At 46.0% G+C, this 15,303-nt stretch overlaps 1 protein-coding gene across 2 annotated transcripts in view; it reads right to left on the bottom strand.

The window, feature by feature from the left end:
• The window catches only part of LOC140428191 (cilia- and flagella-associated protein 44), a 371,239-nt gene that overhangs the window by 59,564 nt on the left and 296,372 nt on the right, over positions 1-15,303 (bottom strand). The gene's annotated exons all lie outside the window — the stretch shown is intronic.

Raw genomic sequence — 15,303 nt, 5'->3', positions numbered from 1 at the left:
ACATCGTTCCAACTATCAATGACTTCTTTCAGGCTCCAGGAGGGTTACTATCTTTCTGCTGAGTTCAGATATCACTACATGTTACCTCGGTTCAACTCATGTGGCTGGGCTGCTGGTTTGTGATGCCGAGCGACGCCAACAGCGCGGGTTCAATTCCCGTACCAGCTGAGGGTATTCATGAAGGCCCCTGCCTTCTCAACCTTGCCCGAGGAGTGGTGCCCCTCAGGATAAATCACTAACAATCAGCTCTCTCTCACTGGGACTATGGCGACTTTTACCCCACCTCGCTCCAAACCCCATCAGTCCTGAACAACATAGCCAGTCAAAGCTACACCAACTTCTCCAGCCCCACTGTGGCCTCTCCCTGGTGGTTTTTCACATTTTACAATCAGCTATCCTTGAGAGGAGAATTAGCTATAAAATGGTAGATTCCATAATAAATATTCACAAGTAGAAACCTTAAAATTGATGATTCAATGAATACCAATAAACATTCTCAACCGTTCAATATTTTAAAACATTTCCATTCATATCTTTTAATTCCATAATATTAGAAATGAATTTTATTAGTTTTGTTTGCTTAATATTTGATATTAAAATGTTGATTCACGGATATTTATGAATATAAATATCCATTTATAATGTTTCCAATTATAGCAGTTAGCATGCTGAGATTGTGCAACGATACATCAACATCATTGCTTAGCAGTTTGAAACTAATGAATACGAATGATTGCACCATCTGTGGCCCAGTCAGTGTACACATCATATATGGCAGACAATTCTCTGACTCATTCTTATGTTGCCACAGGAGCTCGACAATTAGATAGGGCTTTAAACTAAATAGTGGGTTAGGCTTTAGGTGTATGGAGAATTAGAAAGTCAAAGTTAAAGGAAAGATTAGTAAAGTTTCCAGAACAGGTAGTAGAACAGAGAGTATAGAAGGTGACAGGAATCTAACTTCAGGCAGAGCAAAAAAGGCGACAAATATGATAAGGGAGGTGGTCAATGCAGGACTGAGGATGTTGTATCTAAATGCGCGCAGTATATGGGAACAAGGTAAATGAGCTTGTTGCACATCGTGAAATTGGCCGGTACAATGTTGTGGGCATCACAGAGACATGGCTGCAAGGGGATCAGGGCTGGGATCTAAATATACAAGGATATGTGTCCTATCGAAAGGACAGGCAGATGGGCAAAGGGGGCGGGGTTGCATTGTTAGTAAGGAATGAAGTTAAATCGTTAGCAAGAAGCGATATGGAATCAGAGGGCATATAATCTTTGAGGGTACAGTTGAGGAGTCGCAAAGGTAAAAAGACCCTGATGGGAGTTATGTACAGGCCCCCAGGCAGTAGTCAGGATGGGGAACAGTAAAAAAAATCAGGAACTAGAAAAGGCATATAAGATAAAACAATATTACAATAATCATGCAGGTGGACTGGGAAAATCAGGATGGTAGTGGATCCCAAGAAAAGGAATTTGTGGAATGTCTAAGAGATGGCTTTTTGGAGCAGCTTGTGGTAAAGCCCACTCGGCAAAGGCAATTCTAAATCTGGTGATGTGTAATGAGACAGACCTGATTAGGGAATTTAAGGTGAAGGAACCCTTAGGGGGCAGTGACCACAATGTGATAGAATTCACCCTGCAGTTTCAGAGTGAGAAGCTGGCCCGAGTTGATTGGAAGGGGAGCCTATCAGGGAAAGACAGTGGACCAGCAATGGCAGGAGCTTTTGGGGGTTATTTGGGAGGCATAACTGAAATTTATCCCAAGGAGGAGGAAACATGCCAAGAGGAGGATGAGGTATCCATGGCTAACAAGGGAAGTCAAGGAGAGCATAAAAGCAAAAGAAAAAGCTTACAAGGTGGCGAGGGATTAGAAAGGATTGGGAAGCCTGTAAAAGCAAGTAAAGGGCAACTAAAAACGCAATAAGGGAGGGAGAAGATGAAATACGAGTATAAGCCAGTTAGTCATACAATGGGCAGCACGATAGCACAATGGTTAGCACTGTTGCTTCACAGCACCAGGGTCCCAGGTTCGATTCCCAGCTTGGGTTACTGTCTGTGCGGAGTCTGCACATTCTCCCTGTGTCTGTGTGGGTTTCCTCCGGGTGCTCCGGTTTCCTCCCACAAGTCCCGAAAGATGTGATGTTAGGTAATTTGGATATTGTGAATTCTCCCTCCGTGTACCCGAACAGGCACTGGAATGCGGCAACTAGAGGTATTTCAGAATAATTCCATTGCAGTGTTAATGTAAGCCTACTTGTGACAATAAAGATTATTATTATTAAAAGAAGATAGCAAGAGATTTTTTCAATATATAAAAGGTAAGAGGGAGGCAAGAATAGACATTGGAAAATTATGCTGGAGAAGTAGTAATAGGAAATAAAGAAATGGCAGAGGAACTTAGTAGTTACTTAAATCAGTCTTCGCGGTGTAAGACATCCAGAACTTCAGGAGAATCAGGGGAGAGAGGTGAATGTAGCGGCCATCACCAACGAGAAGGTTCTGGAGAAACTGAAAGGTCCGAAGGTGGATAAATCACTTTGACCGGATGGACTACACGCAAGGATTCTAAAGGAGATAGTGGAGGAATTTGTAGAGACATTGGTGGTGATCTTTGAGAAATCACTGGAGACGGGGAGGGTCTCAGGGGACTGGAAAATGACACCCTGTTTAAGAAGGGAGGCAGAAGATGGGAATTATAGGGTGGTTAGCCTGACTTCGGTCACTGGTAAGATTATAGAGTCCATTCTTAAAGATGAGATTGTGGTGAACTTGGAAGTGCATGATAAAATAGGACTGAGTCAACATGGCTTTGTCAAGGGGAGGTCATGTCTGACAAATATGTTAGAATTCTTCAAGGAGGGTCACTCAGCTCCTGTTCTCATTACAGCCTTGGTCAAACATGGACAGAAGAGCTGAATGCTAGAGGTGAGGTGAGAGTGACTGTCCTTGACGTCAAGGTAACGTTTGACCGAGTATGGCATCAAGGAGCCCTAAATAAACTGGAGTCAAAGGGAATCAGGAGGAAAACACTCCGCAGATTGGAGTCATGCTGGCACAAAGGAAGATGGTTGTGGTGGTTGGAGGACAATCATCTCAGCTCTTGGACATCATTGCAGGAGTTCCTCAGAGTAGTGTCCAACCATTATCATCTGCTTCATCAATGACTTCCCTTCCATCAGAAGGTCAGCAGTGGGATGTTTGCGGATGACTGCACAATGTTCAGCACCATCCATGACTCCTCAGATAATGAAATAGTCCATGTCCAAATGCAGCAAGACCTGGACAATATCCAGGCTTGGGCTGACAAGTGGCAAGTTACATTCTTTTTTTCAATTCATTTACGGGATGTGGGCGTCACTGGTTAGGCCCCATTTATTGCCCATCCCTAGTTGCCCTTCAGAAGATGGGTTGCCTTCTTGGTCCGCTGCAGTCCTTGAGGTATAGGTACACTAACCGTGCTGTACGGGAGGTTGTTCCAGGATTTTGACCCAGTGACAGTGAAGGAGTGGCGTTATACTTCCAAGTCAGGGTGGCGAGTGACTTGGAGGGAAACCTCCAGGTGGTTGGGTTCTCAGGCATCTGCTGCACTTGCCCTTCTAGATAGCAGCGGTAAACAAAAAAGAACAAAGAATAATGCAGCACTGGAACAGGCCCTTCGGCCCGCCAAGCCTGTAAGGCTCATGATTCCAACCTTGGCTAAAACCCTCAGCACTTCCTTGTGCCGTATCCCCCTATACCCATCCTATCCATGTATTTTTCAAGATGCCTTTTGAATGCCGTTAATGTATCGCCTTCCACAACCTCCCCAGGCAATGCGTTCCAGGCACTCACCAACCTCTGCATAAAAAAATTGCCAAGCACACCTCCTCTAAACTTTGCCCCATGGACCTTAAACCTATGCCCCCTGGTGACTGACCACTACACCCTAATAATAATAATCTTTATTGTCAAAGAAGACTTCCATTAACACTGCAATGAAGTGACTGTGAAAAGCCCCTAGTTGCCACATTCCAGCGCCTGTTCGGGTACACAGAGAGAGAATTCAGAATGTCCAATTCACATAACAAGCACATCTTTTGGGACTTGTAGGAGGAAACCAGAGCAACCGGAGGAAACTCACGCACACACGGGGAGAATGTGCAGACTCCGCACAGTCAGTGACCAAGCTGAGAATCGAACCTGGGACCCTGGAGCTCTGAAGCCACAGTGCTAACCACTAATCCACCGTGCTGCCCCGTGCTAACCCTAGGAAAGAATGACTGCCCATCAACCCTATCCATGCCCCTCATAATCCTGTAGACCTCTTATCAGGTCACCCCTCAACCTCCGACATTCTAATGAAAACAATTTATTCAACCTGCCACACCCTCCAGACCAGGCAACATCCTGGTATACCTCCTCTGCACCCTCACCAAAGCCTCCACATCCTTCTGGTAGTGTGGCAACCTGAATTGTGCGCAATATTCCAAGTGCGGCCTTACCAACGTTCTATACAACTGCAGCATGACTTGCCAGTTTTTATACTCAATGCACTGTCCAATGAAGGCAAGCATCTTTTAAATGTTGTCTAGTCAATTCACCTGCTCTATTTAATCGTTCCCTAAAATTTGACACGTAATCCAATAATGTAATTTCCGATTTCTCACTCACCTATTTTTTCTTAACCAATTTAAGTGGTCCTCTTACCTCAAGACCAAAAATTAGTTCAAAAGGACTAAACTTGGTTGACTCATTAGGTGCGTCCCTAATTGCAAACAGTACGAATGGAATTCCTTTATCCCAATCCTCTGGATAATCTTGACAATAAGCCCTCAACATTGTCGTTAATGTCTGATGCCACCTTTCTAACGCTCCCTGCGATTCTGGATGGTACGCAGTTGATTTAAATTGCTGAAACTGATGTTGGAAACCAAGCTTTGATTTATGAACTAATTCATAATAATCTGCCATTTCTGCTGCTAATCTCACAGTTTTAACCCTCTGCTCTTCCACATGAGTTCTCACTACACCAGGAATTGAATTTTTAAACTCCTCCAAAAGTATAATTTCTCTGAGAGCTTCATACGTTTGGTCTATTTTCAAAGCCCTTATCCACCTATCAAAATTACTCTGTTTGAGCCTTTCAAACACCATGTATGTTTGACCAAATTCTTTCCTTAAATTTCTAAATCTCTGTCTGTAGGCTACAGTTCATATGCACCCAAGATAGATTTTTTTCACCTCCTCATCCATCTCAGATACCTCCTCCGGTAGTGATGCAAACACTTCACTAGCCCTACCTACCAGCTTTGTTTGAATCAGTAATATCCACATGTCCTGTGGATGTCATTTGTTTCGCAACCTTCTCAAATGAAATGAAAAAGGCTTCCATTTCCTTCTCGTCAAACCTTGGCAATGCTTGGACATATTTAAATAGATCCCCACCACGCCTTCGACTGTGACGCTCTTTCTCACTATCCTCATCACTATCATCCAACTGTACGTTTCCCTTTACGTCTGCCAATTTTAACTGACTGTCATATTTCATGGCCATTTTCTGAAGTTCAAACTCTCTTTATCTTTTTCCCTGATCTGTATCTCTCTTTCTTTTTCTTTTTGTTCTGCTAGGGCTATTCTTTCTTTTCTCTTTCCACTCTCTATTTCGTATTCAAGCTGCTTTAATTCTTTCTCATGTTCCATTTGTTCAATTTGCAACTGAATTTTTGCCATTTCCAATGAGTCAAACTCTATCTCAGGCAACTTTAAATGCTTAACCACCGCCATAATTACCTCAGCTTTTCACATTTTATCAGGTAATGTTAACTGCAATGTTTTTGCCAAATCTAACAGTCTGCTTTTAGTCTCTGTCCGTAAGGTAATGCGTGTGACCGTCTCCACCCCCAAAAACCTTGGAGCCTCTGAAAGAGCCATTGTCCACAACACACTCCCCACTTAAACTAAAATACCACACCTGAAAAGCAACCACAATATGCTCACCCCTCACTGTCTTTAGGTTCACAAAGCGAATCCAATAGACTTTTATCCCCCTTGAGCCCCCAATTGTTATGGGTCAGGGTTTAGAGAATCCCAAAGTGTATCATGGAGTTCACCTGACCCACAACTTTTAATAGATTGTGGTATGGGGAGCACACGGCCCACTCTACAGGTGTGGTACAGCAGAGATGGAAAAGTAACTTTTAAAGCAAAACAATGTTTATTCTATGAACTCAAGCTAACCTTTCGAAAACAAACAGTGAATATCTTAGCAACCATTAATTCAAATACACCCCCCCAAAGAATACAACACTAAGTAATCTGTATGCAGTTCTTTTAACATCCAAAAGACTTAACAAACCTCCATGACAGTATCCTCTGACAATCCTCAACACTATCTGCCACTCCACCAATCTTGGTGTCATCCACAAACTTACTAATCAGACCAGCTACATTTTCCTCCAAATCGTTTATGTACACTACAAACAAAAGAGGCCCCAGCACAGGACTCTGTGGAACACCACTAGTCACAACCTTCCATTCAGAAAAACACCCTTCTACTGCTACCCTTTGCCTTCTGTGACCAAGCCAGTTCTGTATCCATCTTACCACCTCACCTCTGATCCCGTGTGACTTCATCTTTTGTGCCAGTCTGCCATGAGGCACCTTGTCAAAGGCTTTACTGAAGTCCATGTAAACAACATCCACCACCCTCCCCATGTCAATCATGAACTGGACTAGCCAGATTAATGCTGTGGCTACCAGGGCAGGTTAAAGGCTAGGAATCCTACAGCGAGTAACTCACCTGTGACCCCCCCCCCCCTCCCCCCCCTAAAGCCTGTCCACCATCTACAAGTCAGGACTGTAATGAAATACTCTCCACTTGCCTGGATGAGTGCAGCTTCAACAACACTCAAGAAGCTCAACACCATCCAGGACAAAGCAGCCCGCTCGATTGCTATCCCTTCCACAACATTCAAACCCTTCCACCACCGATGAACAATGGCAGCCGTGTGTACCATCTGCAAGATGTACTACAGTAACTCACCACGATTCCTTCGACAGCACCTTCTAAACCCAAAAGCACTACCACCTAGAAGGTCAAGAGCAGCAGATTCTTGGAACCCACCACCTGGAGGTCCCCCTCCAAGTCACTCAACATTCTGACTTGGAAATATATCGCTGTTCCTTCACAGTTGCTCGGTCAAAATCCTAGAACTCCCTCCCTAACAGCACAATGGGTGTACCTGTACCTCAAGGACTGCAACGGTTCAAGAAGGCAACTCACCACCACCTACTGAAGGGCAATTAGGGATGGGCAATAAATGCTGGCGTAACCAGCGACGCCCCAATCCCGTAAATGAATACAAAAATAACAAGGACGTTTGACAAAGAAGAACTAGTGGGCGTAATTTTCAGAAGGCCTATGACAAGGTGCTATATAGGAGTCTGTTAAATAAGTTAAAAGTCAATGTGTTAAGGATAAGATATTGACATGGATAGAGGATTGGCTGACTGGCAGAAGGCAGGGAGTGGGAATAAAGGGATCTTTTTCAGCATGGCAGCCGGTGACTAGTAGTGTGCCTCAGGGGTCGGTGTTGAGACCACAACTTTTCACAATATACATTACGATCTGGAAGAAGGAACTGAGGGCAATGGTGCTAAGTTTTCAGATGATACAAAAATATGGAGAGGAACAGGCAGTATGGAGTAAGTAGGGGAGCGGCATGTTTTGTTTGGTCATTTGTACATTACGACACTTTGACTCACCCAACACTTTGACTTGTCAAAACCTAACTCCTTTTTATTGACTCTCGGTAAGATAGCAATCTGATAAAAAGCATGTTATCATGGAGTCTGCTAACTACTCCTCTTGCACTTATACCTAGGACTAACCATTTACATGTATGTCTTATTAATCTCTCAATCTTCTTCTCCAGATGGCTGGAAGTGTCTCCCTTTATAGCTGAGTCCTAGGTCACATGGCCTTGGTCTAGAGACCGCCTGATGCGGCTGTACCACCACCTGCTGGTTGAAGGTCGCACACCATCCAACTATGATACAGCCCATAGGTATATCACCACATCCCCCTTCCTCACAAAACAGTAAGATAATTTTTCTTACAGGTAACATTAAACTTTATACATTCATACATATATAGCTGGTAGAGTGAGCAAGTTTTCCTAAAGTGTCCATTTACACGCTGTGCCGGACAAGTGTCCATTTCCTTTGTGCAAATCTCATTCTGGCTAGTTGTTGCCCACCTCTCAGAGCCTGGTTTGCTTGCCGGCTTCTTGCTTCTCTTATGCTTCGTCCTGTGTCTTTGAAAGACCTGTGTCCAAGATTGCCATGTTTGCGTTACTAGTCGCTTTCTCTTCCATTTTCTTGCATACTGTTGCTTGCTACCTGCGACTGCTTTCGATATTGGTTGGCTGGTGGGATTAGGTAGTTTTCCCAGTCTTCTCCTCTTTTGTCTTTTAAGTTTTAGGATACGGTGATGTATTTTGGTGTATCTCTTGGTTTTGTTTCTTTTCTTTGTACCAGCCTCTGGCGTGGCACTGGCTGCCGTTGTGTGTTGAGTTGTTTGCAGAGGTTTAGGCATCTCATCATCTGCAGCCTCATTGGCATCCTGGATCACCTTGGTTTCTAGTGCCAGCATGGAGGATGGAACCAGGGTTAGCGGTTTCACCTCACCTCTTCAGCATGGTTCAATTCCCGTGCCAGCCTCCCTGAACAGGTGCCAGACTGTGGCGACTAAGGGCTTTTCACAGTAACTTAATTTGAAGCCTACTTGTGACAATAAGCGATTTTCATTTCATTTCATTTTCATTTCTTGCCATGCTGGAGTATTGGTGACTTGCTTGTCATCACTGGAGATGCCTCTGCTTTTTGGATGAACATCACAGGCTCCAGCCGGGCTAATGTCTACATTCTTGGTATCATCACTCACTGTACGTCTCTTCCTCTTCGATTTTTTTATTTAAAAGTACTCTGCGAGTACACTTGCCAGTGCCCTTCTTTTTTCTATATGTTTTTGGAGCACTTGATTTAATGCTGCTGGCCTGCAATATGGGCGGGTCTGTCTGCATTGATACCTCTTGAACATGTCATGCCGACATGGTAAGCTGTGCAGGTCTGTTGAAATCTTCAGCGTAGCAACTATCTGCAGCGTCTCGCAGCTTGGCTGTAATGTCTCTGTCGACTCCACCTCACCTGCAATGTTGGGTACTGTCCCCGTCTCCCCGTATCTTGCACTTGAGCTGCAGGTGATGGGCCCCCATCATTTGAAACTGATGATTCTTGGGTCTGTAGCCATCTGGGATGGCCACTTACAACAAGAAACAGGGACATTCACAAAGCATAAAGGGAAATGTGGACAATGTAAGATTCAGGCAGGCACAGAGCCTGCATGTATATTCGTGAGCAGAGAATCCAGACAGCATCGAAACCCCCAACTGATTAGCATTTAATGGCCCATCTATGTAAGACAAAGGATTGATACTCAAGTAACCAATACAATCCCAGACATTTCGGCACCACTCCCTTTACTCTGGAAGCATAAAACAGCAAGGTCAATGACCGCTTAGGACACGCCCAGCCATCAAGGCACCCGCCCCTTTATTGGCTCAGATCGAAGGCAGTGGTCGAGAACTGCCCAATTAATGGGGTCCAAATCTAAGGACCGCCCAAAAGAGCGCAAAATCCCCCAAGGATAAAGAGAGATACTGCCATGTGATCTATGTCTTTTGGACCTGGCGCTCTGGCAACGTCCATCTCCAATCGCAGCACCACGACCAGAAGCAAGTTCAAGTTCAATGCTCGCTACCAGACGGATGAGCCCAGCTGAACAGCAGTTACTTCTCCAGACCCAGTAGATCCAGATTTGAACAAAGGCCACTGTTCCTCTGACCTAAGCCGGGTGCCTGAAGTTAAGTACAGATTGTCATAGTTGTTAGGTGCAGTTTAGCTCGTAGTGTTTATGTTGCATGTGTAAGTTAATCTTGTGTGTGAATAAAGTACCACTGATCTTGAACTAACTAACTGGTTGTTTGGCTCTTTGATCGATACCCGGTTGAACCTTGTGGCGGTACCATTTGATACCTGGCGACTCTGAGAGCATATCATATCACTATCTAGATAAAAGAAGGGCAACCTTATTGACTGCCATATTTATAGCAAGTAAAAAAGGCAACAGGCCATCTGCATCTGAAGAGGGCGGTAATGGCTCATCTTCATCCTGTGGCCGGATGAACGCGTCACCCATAGTTGTGTAACTGTCTTCTGAAAATCATTTGCTCTTTGAGCTCATCGTACAGTGGGCTGGCTTCATGTAGTGGGGGGGGGGTCACTACTGGAATCAACACGTATGCATGATATGTGTCACCGTCCATCTCTGGAGTCAACTTCTGCATAATCGGACCAATAGATTATCATAGAATTTACAGTGCAGAAGGAGGCCATTCGGCCCATCGAGTCTGCACCGGCTCTTGGAAAGAGCACCCTACCCAAGGTCAACACCTCCACCCTGTCCCCAAAACCCAGTAACCACACCCAACACTACCTATCATGGCCAATCCACCTAACCTGCACATCTTTGGACTGTGGGGGGAAACCGGAGCACCCGGAGGAAACCCACACAGACATGGAGAGAAAATGCAAACACCACAGTCACCCAAGGCTGGAATTGAACTTGAGTCCCTGGCACTTTGAAGCAGCACTGCTAACCACTGTGCCACCCTCAAGGTAATACATATTTTCCAATGGAATTTCTCAACTATCGCAGGGTGTGATTATCATAGAATTATCATAGAATTGACAGTGCAGAAGGAGGCCATTCGGCCCATCGAGTCTGCACCGGCTCTTGGAAAGAGCACCCTACCCAAGGTCAACACCTCCACCCTATCCCCATAACCCAGTAACCCCACCCAACACTAAGGGCAATTTTTGGACACTAAGGGCAATTTAGCATGGCCAATCCACCTAACCTGCACATCTTTGGACTGTGGGAGGAAACCGGAGCACCCGGAGGAAACCCACGCACACACTGGGAGGATGTGCAGACTCCGCACAGACAGTGACCCAAGCCGGAATCGAACCTGGGACCCTGGAGCTGTGAAGCAATTGTGCTATCCACAATGCTACCGTGCTGCCCCTATATGCCTTCAGTGACTAGCTTGTTCTAGGTTAAGTGCTTCTCTTCTGCAGAATCTGGCACTGTTCCGTCGTTATTTTTTTCTGCCTGCGCCATCTCAAGACTTCCACACTCCACAGTGTCCAGGGCGGCCTGGGTATCCCCCATGACCACCGCGTCATTGCTTGCAGACTACCGGAGCCGTGCCGCTGGAGCCTCATCTCTGCTGCTGGAGAAGAGATATACAAGCATCTCATAGTGTTTGCCATTTATCTCACCTTCATCATTGTCAGTAACTTCACCTGAAAAGTATAACTTTGCATACAGAATTATTAGTTTTCGAAATAGAGCACCAAGTTCAAAATCAACCTTTCGTTTGGCCGCCAAAGCTTGGCTTAAAATTCCACCTTGTGAAATGAAGAAGTCGAAGAACGATTCATTGGATATGGTTCCAGTCGCTGGTGTAGTTTTCCCATCCCTGTACTTTGGTTTTGTTTCAATGGTTCTCACTGTTACATTTTTTCCTTCCCTCCAGTAGCTTGTGCAGTCTGTGCAGCCAATGATTTGTGGTTCATCAATGAACGATATCAGCTGCTGTGAGTACAACTGATAGACTTTTGTGTTCACGACCTTGGGCTAAAAGGTGGAGTCGGAATTGCTGGTTAAAGAAGCACCAATTTTGTTCTATGTTACACATGAGGTGGAGGTGGCAGGGTCCCCTAACCTTGTCCATCTGTAGCTCCAGTATTTTCTTACGCATTGGGTCACCTCAGATTGCAGTTCACCAGACCGGTCTTCAAGCCGAATGCCTAACGTTGTCACTGCCGTCGCTATCTTCAAATTATCAAGACACCTGGTACCATGTTATGTTTGGTCCTTTGTACTTTACAAAAGAACTCACCAAACATTTCAGCAATGATTGAATGGCAGAGCAGACTCGGTGGGCCAATGGCTTAAGTCTGCTCCCATGTCTTATGGTCTTTAGTATATTATTCATTATGATATTTTGAATGGGTGGGATGGTGGCACAATGGTTATCACTGCTACTTCACAGCGTTAGGGACCCGGGGTCAATTCCGGCCTTGGGTGACCATCTGTGTGGAGTTTGCACTTTATTGCTGTTGTTTTGGGTTTCCTCTGGGTGCTGCGGTTTCCTCCCACAGTCTAAAGATGTGCAGGGTAGGTAGATTGGCCATGATAAATTGCCCCTTAATGTACAAAGGTTAGATGGGGTTACGGGATTACAGGGATGGGACGAGGAGTGGGTGTAGGTAGGGTATTCTTTCGGAGGATCACTGCAGACTCGATGGGGAAAAGGCCTCCTTCTGCACTGTAGGGATTCTAGGTTCTATGATTCTTTGGAGTCTTAGTTCCATTCAAAAGTCCTATGTCAAAAACAGTAATGGATTTTTTTCCCCCACATTAGCTATGTTTCATAGAATTTACAGTGCAGAAGGAGGCCATTCGGCCCATTGAGTCTGCACCGGCTCTTGGAAAGAGCACCCTACCCAGGTTCAGCACCTCCACCCTATCCCCATAACCCAGTAACCCCACCCAACACTAAGGGCAATTTTGGACACTAAGGGCAATTTATCATGACCAATCCACCTAACCCGCACATCTTTGGACTGTGGGAGGAAACGGGAGCACCCGGAGGAAACCCACGCACACACGGGGAGGATGTGCAGACTCCGCACAGACAGTGACCCAAGCCGGAATCGAACCTGGGACCCTGGAGTTGTGAAGCAATTGTGCTATCCACAATGCTACCGTGCTGCTGTTCACAATTGGTAACATCTGTCTGTCACATTTTTATTGGGAGTTTCCAACATAGCGGACAGTGACTGACAGTGACTGATTCTCTCTTTCAGCCACACAGGTGAAGCTGTGGAGCAGGTTTATGGAATCATCAGAGTGAAACAGAACAGAAGGCAGCGTTCAGGGGTCTACCAGGTCTCAGAAAAAACTACCTGCTTAGTCACATTCTTCTGTCCTTTCTCTGCTAATGTTCTCCTTTCATGTACATGCCCAATTCCCTTTTGAAAGTTGCCATTCAATATTGAATCCATAGAACCCGTACAGTGGGGAAGAAGGCCATTCAGCCCATCAAGTCTGCACTGACCATCTGAAAGAGCACCTCATCTAGGCCCAATCCCTGCCCCATTACTGTAACCCCACCTAACCTACACATCTTTGGACTGTGGGAGGAAACCGGAGCACCCGGAGGAAACCCACGCAGACACAGGGTGAATGTGTATACTCCACACAGTCACCCAAGGCCTGAATTGAACCTGGGTCCCTGGTGCTGTGAGACAGCAGAGCTAACTACTGTACCACCATGCCATCCTTGCTACCACCACCCTTTAAGATAATGTGTTACAGATCATAAAAACATAAGAGTAAAAGTAATTCCTCTTGCAGTTTTGCCAATTATCTGGTACCAAGTGAATAGTTCTTACAGAGAGCTCGCATCACACAACGGGATAAATAATGAATTGGTACTGAGGGTGGTACTTACCATTTTTTCCCCCTAAGCACCAGCCCTGGTGAGAAAATCAGGGAGAATCCCGGCGGCATAAAAACAAGCATTATATTCAGCCTCATTAAGAAAAATTATTTTTTATGCTTTTCATGCTGCGCCGATGGGAGCCTTCCTCTGATTCGCTTGCCCTATTACAAATTAATCACAGCAATCAGCGGGGTACACCATTTAATCGCCTATCCAGCACTCCACAGCACTTATTCCAAGTTCAATCGGGGGGGAATGGCAGCCAGAAAGATTGCACCACACTTTATTGAGAGAGTCCTCTGTAAGCTTCTGGATAGGGTCCAGCAGAGGGAGACCCGCTACTCTCGATCGGCCAGACGTCCTGCCAGCAAGGTGACCAACCCTGCCTGGGTGGATGTGGCTGCGAATGTGAGTGCCAGCTCACTGCATAAGAGGACAGGGCTGCAGTGCCGGAAGAAGATAAATGACCTTCTTCATGCGGCTCGGGCAAGTCTGCCTTTTCCTAGCACCCCCTAAAATACACCTCACACCTCTATGTTAATTTCACTCCTGCTCACTTTGCGAGATCCCTCCGAGATAGATGCACTCAGATGGGAGTTCATTGCACACCTGCGCCTCCTCGAGACCATGAGTGCCATCAGATCCTAGCCAGACCGTTTTGAGTCTCCAGATCGCAACATTGGCTGCTGGAGATGCACCACCACACAATGTGCCAACTCGTGGGTGTCATTGAGTCCACTCCTCCGCCAGCCAGCACTTCCCTGATCCTGGTCACAGCCCGTCCCTCTGCCACCGCTGGAAATGGTATTGGTGGAGGTGCGGATTGCTGAGCAGTGGCTCCCTGATGGAAGAGAGCTGCGGGGCAAGGTAACCATGTTCCAGACTTTGAGTAGATCCTCCTAAAAGACAGACAATGCCTATAAGGAGTTACAAAGATCTCTCAGGTCCATGAACAGGAGCTGCACATCATAGTTCAGGCCACGCACCTGGCAGAAAAAATACATCACCAGAGCACACCAATCTGGTTGAGGTTTGATGTAGATGTATCGCTGCAGGGTCAGAAGGCAGAACGTTGCCACCCGAGTGCAGAGGCACACCACCCTTTAAGCGGTAGACGCAGAACCTCAGCAGCTACCCAGTGCAGTCTTTTGTCCCAGAAAAACTGTACGGCATTTTCTGGATTTCTGTAACAAAACCAGCGGGAGGGGTTAAAGTGACATGGAGTCAGTCAGCTGGTTTATGACCAGAACTCGACCTCTGTAATACAGAACTCGGAACAGTCTTGTCCAGCTTCACAGGCACGTGGTGACCTTGGCCTCCAGCTCCTGCCAATTTGTTGGCCTAGATTCCTTAGCAGGGCAAAGATGACTCCCAAGTAAAGGAGGCTGGTCCTGTTCTAGGTGAAATGCTTGCACTCCTCCTGGAGGGGGTCCAGGGTTAACCATTGGGGGTCAACCTGTGGCCCCCAAAGGCATTGCAATATTGACAAAGGAAGGCACAATTGACTTAGCAAGGAAGGGTTAGGGAGCTGATTCGGCAACTGAGTTCCCCTGCGGCAGCCGAGGTACACTTGAATAATGCTGACACTGCAAGTTGCAGTCAGCCTCATCCTTACATGGCACCCTCATTCCCCCAACTCTCATGCACCTTGGATTAAATGAGCCTGCCAATCTGAACAGCCTTT

This window comes from Scyliorhinus torazame, chromosome 8, assembly GCF_047496885.1.
Source record: "Scyliorhinus torazame isolate Kashiwa2021f chromosome 8, sScyTor2.1, whole genome shotgun sequence".
Taxonomy (NCBI): domain Eukaryota; kingdom Metazoa; phylum Chordata; class Chondrichthyes; order Carcharhiniformes; family Scyliorhinidae; genus Scyliorhinus; species Scyliorhinus torazame.
This window is presented reverse-complemented; position numbering and strand designations above follow the sequence as displayed.